Here is an 11146-nt window from a genome sequence, read left to right as displayed (position 1 = left end):
TTTCATCGTCCTGCCAGCCCAAGTAAGTCCAGTCTTGCTTTGCTCTCCTTACTAACTCACCATGACATTCTTTTTTTTTCTACCAAGATCCGTCGTCCAAACACCACTTCGTATCCACTTCTTCCTCTTTTTTATGTCTTCGTTTCTCTCTTCGCGTCGTTCTCTGACCGGGTGAAACCGGGCTTAGCTTCTAGTATATATATATATGTGTGTGTGTACGACGCACTTTCAGTTTCTGTCCACCAAATCCACTTGCAGGGCTTTGGTCAGCTCGAGGCTATAGTGGAAGACACTTACCCAAGGTGCTACGCAGTGGGACTGAACTCGGAATCATGTGATTGGGAAGTAAGGTTCGTACCACATGGCCACTTCTGTTTGGCATTTTCAAATACTCTAAAACAACAGAAATTAAAATCAAAATGTAGATAAAGAAACTTTTTCTGGTTAAATATGAGTGACTGAAACAATAGCATCTATTCGTTTTTTTTTTTTTTTTTTTTTTTTTTTTGCCTCGTAAATTTTCTGTTAAAATTACATTAAAATGTAATCCCAGTTTCACAAGGCGCTCAGGACACAATCTCCACCCCTAAGATAAGCCTCGAAAATATACACTGTATCCTAGAGCAGCGGTTTCCAAAGGGTTTTTTTTATTTCTTTTGTACTTCGGACCGATGCAAGACAATTTTCCCACAGACTGTGAGATCACGCGCGTAACAAAACACAGTAAAGTGCGGCCCTGTCTGTATCAAATGATTTGTACGGCCCGGTACCAAATGAACCACGGCTCGGTGGATTTTGCACGTGCCAGTTTAAATTTAAAACATGTAAAAAACGTCCCCTTTATGTCAGAATTTAATTTTCAAACATTTGATGGTGGTGCCACAATATGGCTACAGCTCGCAGGTTGAAACAAGATCAGTATGTAGCCAGGTCTGTTTCGAACCAACTCTTCCATTAGTCCGGACCTTATCCTGGCTTTCGTGGCGCTTAAGTGACTAAAAGTACAAGACTTCTCTCAACGGCACCCTAATCTGTGAAAGGGTTAACCTTTCTTCACCCGCCAACTGCTGCTCGTACTCATTTTTGGCTGGGTGGACCGAAGCAATATAAAATGAAGTGCCTTACTCAAAGGGACGACGTGTCACTCAGTCCGAGAATCGAACACAGGACCTATGATCTTGAGCGTAACGCCCAACCCCCTCAGTGTCTCATACTATTACATATCTGAGGCAATTACAAAACATTTCCGTAAAGTAAGGCAAAGAATGGGGATCTTGTTTTATGTTTATCTTCCTTCCTTTTTTTTAAATCAAAATTTTCAAGTCAAAGTTAGGGTGTGTCTTCGAGGTCGGGGTGTCCTCGATTGCCAGATGATGCACTAATTAGTTGCAACCACTGCAATGACATAAACCGTTACCATAACAACGCCATAGACTATGACTGCAGCAACGCAATAAACATTGTACGGTCAACAAGTAAATGCTATCGGGTAGTATATTTGTTGTTGTTATTGATGTTGTTCTTTGCGGTAGTTGTTGCGAGTATCCAAAACGAGATACATAAATACCTGCTAGATAGGAAGGGATAGGTAAATATGGATAATAAACGGGTGTGTGTGAAATTTGCTTCTGCTTCTGTTGGATTAATCTGCCTTTTTTTTTAGTGCCATTCAGTGAAAGGAAGAGGGTGAGCTATGAAAAATTGAGAACCACCGCTCTAGGTTTTAGTGGTGTGTTCCGATATGAGATTGTTGGATTTGATCCAAGTTCTTCTGAGAAGACTGACGATGGTAGGTATGGTTCAGAGAAGTATTTCATTGCAGTGAATGAATTAAATTTTCAACAGTTACGCAGACTTCTGGCCGCTAAAAGCAAAGAGATGTTCCTCAACTTTTTTTTTTTTTTTGCAATTCAGTTGCTGGGTCAATGAAATCAATTGCGCATTTTTGTAAAAGTCGTCATTGTACCTTTCTAAAAGAAATCAATAATATCTAACGATCTCCCAAGTCAATCACACATTTATAACATTGAAAAAAAAAAAAAAAATTAGATCCCGAAAACAGAAAATACACTAATATTCCTTGACCAGTTGAGGAACAAAGACAACAAAGTCTTTTGTCCGACGTTCTGACGATTCTGCTAATTTAGCACTCTCTGATAGTTTTGTACTTAAGTACTAAGCCAAGTTAGAAGAGATAAGCTAATTAAATCAACTCCAATTCTTGGCTGCTATTTTATTTTTATCAACGCCAGAAGGATGAAAGACCGGGTCGACTCGCACGGGATTTGAACTCGGGTATAAGGCGACAAATTTTGTGGGAAAGGTCAGTTAAGTAAATTGATCCCAACACTTGACTGGTATTTATTTTATCGACTCCCGAAGGGTAAAAGGTGAAATCAACCCCGTGACAAGTATTCGAGGAAAAGAAACTACTAGAGCAGAAAGGCTTTTTACCAGGGGGAACAACAATAGTCAAAGGCTAAGAATTAGTAGAAAGACAAATCCCCCGATAAATAATTCTAAGAGAATGCAGAAGAAGGATCATAACTGTATATTCAGAACAGAAATAATAATAATAATAATAATAATAATAGAAAACGATGTCTTAACTTTAAGAAAAGGGCTGAAGTTTAGCTGTCAGAAATAGAACCAACAATCTTGGAAACTCGTTTTTGGACTCGATCAAGGAATGGAAAATACCAACAGGGCGCTAGTTTAGATGTAATAATAAGTACAAGAGCGAATAAGAGTCTTGTAAAGATGAAGAATTCATTCGGAGGAAAGATAATGACATATACTCGATATAAAAAAATGACCCAACCTACATAGCCATTGATTTGGAATAGATCTAATGTAACCATTTTAAGAAGGATCTTAAGAAAAAAGTTGAACCTAGAAGATTCAGGAAAAACAGTATCACATCTAGAACTAGGAATATCATCCGAATTCCTGTAACAATTAATAGAAAGAAGTTTCTATCGAGTTAAAAGTTATTAATGAGCGCCCGATTGAATACAGGCCAAGCTCAAGAAAAGCTACCATTTTCACACAATGAGACAAATCAGACTCTTCTTTCTCGTCACAAAGAATAGTCCACTATCAAAGACAGCAAGGTTAGATATGCTATCCGGAAGATCGTTAATAAAAACTGAAAACGAGATTGGACCAAGAATAAAGCTTAAGAAACACCAAATGAGATGCAATAAGTAGAAGAATGGTGATCGTTTAGAACAACTTCATTCATACAGAAAAGATTCTAGAATCTCAAGGATCCACTCATAAATTCCATATGACTTAAAGCTTGTGGAGGAGACTATTATGCCAAACCTTGTTAGATGTTTTCGATATGTTACGGGCAGCAATTGTCTAAAATACGGTAGAATCATTCGCTTATCACAGCCGATCAGTAATGGAGTGCGAAGTATTGAAACAGATCGTGTGAATCTATGTGCACGACAAGAACCTAATCGATTAAAGACTAAAAAAAAAAAAAAAAAGATCTTGTAGACTGTAGGAAGGAGACTGATTGGACGGTAGTTACGAAGAATAGAACGTTCATCAAAGATTTTGAAAACAGGAATCAAAGATCAAAGACCATTTTCAAGTAGACTGGGAAGGAAACCCCATCTCTGATGTACAAAATATAGCATGGACACGGCTGGAACATCGTTGACCGGCACTGTATATTCTAAATATTCTAGAAAGGATTAGTTTAGCGTAAATATATAAGTTGATTAAATGACAGGAAATAGTAATCGTAACATACCTGGGTTACTATGTTAGTACGGCTTGCTGACCTTTTAATGATGGTAAACAACACTTTTGTGTCACTAAATATGAAATAAAGCACTTCAAATATACGGGGAAGCGACTGCTAGACGCTCTATCTCTTGTGGAAATATAATCATGATATCTTGATTCACTACATTAGTTTCGGTTTGACTCGATGATGAATTATCGTAAAGTCGTTAAATAGAGCAACGTAATGGGGCTCACGTGAGTAATTTTGGGTGGTCAATGTTGGTAACTAATCTTTATTTTTAACTGCAAACATGCTATATCAGAAATATCATACTCGGCTGTCGGACAATTTCTCGAGATACAGGTTAGAAGGCAAGAGACTATATCTGTCTTAGGTCATCAGCATAACCGCAAGAACTTGAATAACCTTGAACTTAGAGAGTCATAGCACAAATGTTCTAATCACGACTTATGTGAGAAACCTTCTGTGATTTGGGTTAATATTATTTTCAATCAACATTTTCTATTCTCACAAACAACAATTAGGGTTGCCAACTTTTGGGAATCAAAATATAAAAACGGAAAGGGGGAGATCGCGAAGTGTCCTGGTAAAGCTTAAAAATATTAAAAACATTTCTCTTGTTCTTTCCGGATCTTAGAACTTTTAAAAGAAATTTCAAATCGCGCTTAAATTATTAGAAAAATGTGAACATATTTTTTATAATTTTCTTTTTTAAACGAAAAACTTTATTTATTCTGAAGTAATAAGCATGTAATTTCGATTAGTTAGCATTGATTGCATTGAAAAATTTTTAGACATAGATTCAATAAAATGAAATTCTAAGATAAAATTTTTATTTTCATCTGAATGAATATTAATTTTCTGATTTCACACTTTGTAAAGATTTTGTGTTATATAATACAAATTAATGGAATATACGGCGTTTACGAGTTAATACAGGGCATAGGACAGTGTACTGAAATATGGGATTGTCGTATTTTAATAGAACGCTTGTTAACCCGCAAAACACTACCAGATTACCAAACCCCTTGTTATTTGAATGATTTTAAAAATGATGAAAAGGCTCAGGTCAGACTTTTGGAGGTTAGAAACCAATCGATTATATCGCCTCCAGTAAATGGCTGGCAGTGTGTTGTTTAGGCTGTGTACTTGTGCTCACGGACAGATTTCACAAGTAGCGCACGAAGGGGAAAAATGTGCGCACACAAGGTTTTCAAGATGAAATCGGATTTTTTTAATTGAAGAAACTTGAGTGATGGTTCTGCGCATAGATGTGCACACACTTCATAGCGAAACACAAAATTTGCAAACAATTTCTGCGTACTCCAACAGTAAAAAATTAGCTGGAATATTGTTGACCAGTGCTTTATTTTATCGATTTCAGAAGTATAAAACACATGCGTTTTGACTTCTAATTCCACCGAAGAATTTGAGCTAAAAAACTTAAGAGATGAAATGCATGCTGCATGGGCTTTTCGCCTCTTTTACGATTCTGCCAAGTCTACCACTTTTAACAACAATCGTCCCAGCAGTTTTAAGGAAGGTATTGGCCAATATCATCGATTCCAGTACTTAACTAGTACTTTATTTTATTGATTCTCGAAGAAAACAAAACACAAAAGTGAAAAAAGTGGTATAGATAACAGGATTGGAAGTCAAAACATAAAATAACAGAACAAACACTGCTCGGTAGTTTTTGTTCTTGGTGTAGTTATAGCAGCAGTTTAAGTGTGGTTAGTTGCTTGCCGACTACTGACTTCTAGCGTCGTTCGTCCTCTCACAGTTCATTGCTTTTCTGTTGTCCGCTGTCTTTGTTGGTCAACTGCTGCTGTGTCTGTCAATGTTATCTCTGCCTCGGGTCAGAAGGAAGTGCGTCAAAAGAAAAAAAAAAGATCATTGCTGGAGTCTATTTGACCCGAAGTCGTGATTGGCCAGATTTTGTTGGCCGCGTGGGCAATATTCTAAAGAAATCATGATATCTAGACATGGCTGGCGATTCACCAAACCCGTTACTTCATTACAGCATACCGTTATTTATTAAACAACACTGTGTAACACGACTTTTGTCCTTGGGTAGCAACTGTTATTTCCTATTTGCTTACCCCTAATAAGTATGAAAAATGATTAATATTTCCTTCAAACTTTGCTTTGTTACATTTATTCAAACCTCAAATCAACTCCCTCAACACATCGCTATGATGTTCCTTACCTCACGACTCCCGTTCATCATGAGAGATGCACATATTGTCACCCACCGAGGAACATGATCAAGTGATTAAAGTCAAGTAACTGACAAGGAAATCTGTGGTATTGAGCAGAACATTTGTTGTAACGATATTTCTGCTTCAGCAACTCAGCGCTGAATCTGTCTGAAAAATAATGGAAAATAGGTCAGTTACAAAACATTGATGTCCAGGTCACAAAAGCAAAACCTGAAGGGAATAGTAGTCATTTCCTTTGATTTCTAGTTAGAAGCAAATAGGAAATAACACTTACTGACCAAACACTAAAATAAATGAATAAATAAATAAAACCGTTGTTACACTGTGTAATCCGAACGATGCATAATACTAAATAGTAGTTTTAGCATGAATTGTTATGGTGCAAACATGCGAAAGTGAATAATTACTTTCAATCAAGATCATCAGTATTAATTATGTTCTCTACTATTCTTCTAGACAATGGCCGTCTGAAATGTTCAGCATTTTCTTCAGTATATAAAACAGTTTGGAAGTTATCTTTCAATCTGGAAGAAAGAAGATTTCTTTTAGTTTTATTTTATTGTCGAGTTTCAGTAATGATCGGTTAATGCTGATCATTACTGATTGTGTTCTTTCTCCAGCAAATTATGACGTTGTTATTATTATTATTATTGTTGTTTAGTTCCGGGCCAGCTCTGAATGAGTAGTTCTGCCTTTATAGGTATTCCAACCACGACCATCCCGTTTTACTCCCACATTGCCTCTAGGAACACGTTAGCCAGCGTATTATTTTCTTTTATAAAGATGGTAGGGTGTGATTTTGAGGGAGATCTAGTTACTATATATAGCAGAACAAGCGACCACTAAGAAACTCTACCATTGGACCATAAAATGGGATGTTACTAGAGGCAGCTGGTTCCAAAGAGCAGCAACCTTTGTAATATCGACGAGAAAGAGAAAAGGATGATATTGTCCAAAGATAAACTGGGATTGAACTAAAAACAAAAATCGTTTCTTTGTTAATTGGGAATAATTAATTTTCTCACGTCTTGAGTTCAAATCCAGCAGAGGTCAGCATTACTTTCCATCCTTCTGGAGGATCAATAAAATAAGGAGCCTATATTAGAAAACTAATAATTATTGCCATCACTAAAATCAACACGTTCTTTGGTTCTTTTGTTTGTTTTTGTTATTATGACCAAGTTACAACTGGAGCAGCGCCTTGCGTGCAATTTTACATTTTTTTTGTTCCTGTTCGAACGAACTGATTAATATATCCTACAAACACAAATATCGGAATGCATTATAGCCTTCACACCATCCCCGCCACCACACCATCACTCTTCTACTATCACATTTTAAATCTGTTTTGTTTGTCGTTTTTTGTCAATATTTGCAAACTTGATTAACATTGTATACATACATGTACAAGGAAACTAACAAATCTCATCGAATGGAATCAATTAAAAAAACAAAAACACACCAAATAAATAAAAAGTGATCGCTTTTATTTTTTCGTAAATGGAATACGGTCAATGTATGCAAGCGTCTTCAAAAGAAGGAATTACATGGACCTATAAATGGACAAAGATCGATAACTGATCAGTGTGAACAAGAATATATTATAGACATAAAAATGTACTTTCTAATACGCTATTCATTTATAAATGTATTTATCATGCAGAGGTTTCACATCTATCTATCTATCTATCTATCTATCTATCTATCTATCTATCTATCTATCTATCTATCTATCTCTGAATCTTCGCTCCCCTTCTCTTTTTTTCTCTCTGTCTCCTCTCTCACCATAGATATAGGCGTGTGTGCATGCGTGCGTGCATGCATGTGTCACGCGCTCGCGTGTATGTGTCTCTGAGTCTATCGTATTAATCGATTGTGTATAGGAAAGTAGGTTAATGTATGCAAGTTTCTTGCTCATCTGTATGTACGTTCTTATTTAAGTATGCGTGTACATACATAAATACATACATGCATGCATACAAACATACACACATACATACATGCACATATATACACACGTATAGGTATGTATGTATATATATATACATATATATATATATATGTATGTATATATATACACACACATGTATGTATGTGTGTTTGTTTGTATGTATGCATGTATGTATGAATGTATGTATGTGTGTATGCTCAAAACGTTTTTCATAGTTCGGTTTTCAAACTGTATACAAAAACACCGATACAAAACAGAAACGATGTAAGATATGTAAGATGTTTAGCAAATAGACCATGGAAAACACATATTATCCATCCCCCAAAATACCCAATGATTGTTAATTTAAATATTTATTATCTGTTGTCAAAATTTTCGTCGCACCGACTGCCACCTGGTCACTGACGTGATTCCAGATGCGGTGGAAGTACGTCAGTGATCCGGCCGCAGTTGGTGTGACGAAAATTTTAACATACATGGTTAAATGAAGTTAACAGTCTTTGTGTATTTTTGAAAGGCTAATATGTCTCTTCAACAGAATAATTGTTCTAATTTCAACCCACTGTCTTCGATCATGTATACCTTTCAAGTATATCTCCGGAATATTGAGAAAATTTAGTTAAAAATACAAACAAACAAAAAATCGCAAATAAATACAGATTTCGGCCTACATGTTTAGTGTCGAGTCAAACGGTTAGTGTGACAACATTTATGTAGTGTTGCTTTATTTGTTTCACTTATCTCAAAAAAAGATTGAATAGTTCTCCACGAGAAATCTATAACTGTACAGTAATAGATCACATACAGTATTTGCAGGTTGGAAACAGAACAGTAAAATATATAAATAATACGACTTAAATCTAGAAACAAAACAAAAATAATGGCGACTACAAAATATCTAAATATAACTCGACATCGCTTTACTCAGTAGTTTTTAATTTTTTGTTTTGTGTTTTTTTTTAGTAATTTTCGTTATTTGAGAATTTTTGTATCTGTAATCTGCTATTTTCCCTCTTTCGTTAAATTTTGTCGAATACGTTACGTAGCTTTCGTCTTGTACCGGTGGTCAAGGACGTTTTGAAGACAAACGGGTTCAGTGAGTTTATCACATACACTCTTATCAATCCACCCATTTGTATGTGTGTGTGTGTGTGTGTGTATGTGCACGCGCTCACTCGCGTGTGTATACACACACATGCACACACGCACACACGCGCACACATATATATGTGTTTTTTCTTTGATGTTATGACATTTGTACAAAATAATGAAATGGCACTAATTTAAAAATCTATTGAATTCAAATATAAAAATAAACGAAATTCGCATTTATATATATGCATTAGATATTATCGTCGGACTGGTGGCCCTCCCTGTGTACAAGTGTCAGCTGGACAACACACCCGAGTGTTCTGCTGCATCTTACAGTCAGCCAGGGTCTTGTTTCCGGTCGATTCTCTGATGTCGTTAGTCCAAAAACGTCTTTGACGGCCTCTTGTTCTCTTCCTCTTCGCACTTTCGGTTGGGCAATGGCACGTGATGCATCCTATGTCCAAAATATGACGGCTTTATGAACTTAATTCTCGACGACAGGGGTCTTTCGACTTTAAGCTTTTCTGGCTTGTGTTACCGCCTTTCTAGAGCAATGGGCGTTCTAGTACAATAAATGTATGTTATCAATAACAATAATACTGTTTACGTATCAATTAATTACAGATTTAATGTATTATTTCCATGTAAGGTGGAATGGCATTTTAGCGTTAGGTAAATATCATTAATATCATTAGGGATTCATGGTGATTCATATTTAATATATTCTCTCTCTCTTACACACACACACACTTTCTCACTTATCTGTCTTAGACGACACTATATATGTGTGCATATATTTATGCATGTCCGTGTGTGTGTGCGTGTGCGCATGCGCATATATATATATATATATATATATATACACACATACATCTTTTACTTGTTTCAATCGTTAGACTGCGACCATGCTGGAGCATCGGCTTGAAGAACTTTTAGTCGAATGATTCGACCCTGGTACTTACTCTATCGGTCTCTTTAGCCGACCGCTACGTTGCGGAGGTGAAACAAACCAACACCATTTGTCAAGCGGTGTTGAGGGACAAACACAGATACAAAGACGCACATACATAAATGTATGTAAATATACACGACAGACTTCTTTCAGTTTCCGTCTTCCAAATCCATTTGCAAGGCCCGAGGTTATAGGTAAAGATACTTGCTCAAGATTCCCAAAAGCTTGCAATAGTCTTTGAAGTGCTTAAAACCCTCTTGATAATCTTTCCTGTCCCTAAGAGGCAAACAATCTGCAGAAGCTCTATAGGATATTCTATTCCAATCTCCTTCAACCATTTCTCTATACCTTTGCATACAATTACCAAATGCACCAATTATTATAGACACAACCTTTACACTTTCCATACTCTAAATTCTTGAAATTTCAAATTTTAAGGGTTGTATATTTTTCGCCCTCTTTTTCTTTTACGATCCTGGAATCAAACGCATGATAGATTAATTCGTAAGCAATAAATTCGTTTTTTCTAATTACTACTACTACTACTACTAATACTACTTTCTTCAACTTTCTTACTCTATTTCAAGATTTCCAACCGAGTAGCGAATCTTCAACGCAGTTTTTTTAAAAGACCCGTTATACGTAACTAGGTATTTATCCTGACACTTATTTTTCAGAAACTTTCTGTTTTCTCGATTCCCAACAATACTGTTAATATCTTACTGGAATCTATATTAGTCATCATATATATATATATATATATATATATATATATTCAGACTAAATTTCTCTTTATCCAAACAGGTATATAATTAGCAAGATCTGTACTCAGATGACACACAGGATATCTTTGAAATACTATATTCAATATCAATGTTTCGTCTGCGAGTGATTAGTGTTATGGTTGTTATAGTGAATGATTCTGTTTTCTTTTCCATTTTGTTCTTGTTGGCACTATTACACGTTCTCTCGATATTATCTCTGACATTTCTTTATCCATCAATTTCGTATTGTAAACATTTTTTTGAAGGAAAGCTTGCGTCAGTCTTACCAATAAAGATTGAGCCAAGTTTCACACATACTCTCCCAACACAGACACAGACACACACACACACACACACACACACACACACACACACACACACACACACACACACACACACACA

At 36.0% G+C, this 11146-nt stretch overlaps 1 long non-coding RNA gene across 1 annotated transcript in view; it reads left to right on the top strand.

Moving 5' to 3' along the window:
- Nucleotides 1-73: 73 nt before the first annotated feature.
- The window catches only part of LOC128248026 (uncharacterized), a 17092-nt gene continuing 6019 nt past the window's right edge, over nt 74-11146 (top strand). The window contains exon 1 of the long non-coding RNA XR_008264299.1: nt 74-350. This is a non-coding gene — a long non-coding RNA (uncharacterized LOC128248026). The remainder of the gene's footprint in view (nt 351-11146) is intronic.

This window comes from Octopus bimaculoides, chromosome 6 (genome assembly GCF_001194135.2).
Source record: "Octopus bimaculoides isolate UCB-OBI-ISO-001 chromosome 6, ASM119413v2, whole genome shotgun sequence".
Lineage (NCBI taxonomy): Eukaryota > Metazoa > Mollusca > Cephalopoda > Octopoda > Octopodidae > Octopus > Octopus bimaculoides.
This window is presented reverse-complemented; position numbering and strand designations above follow the sequence as displayed.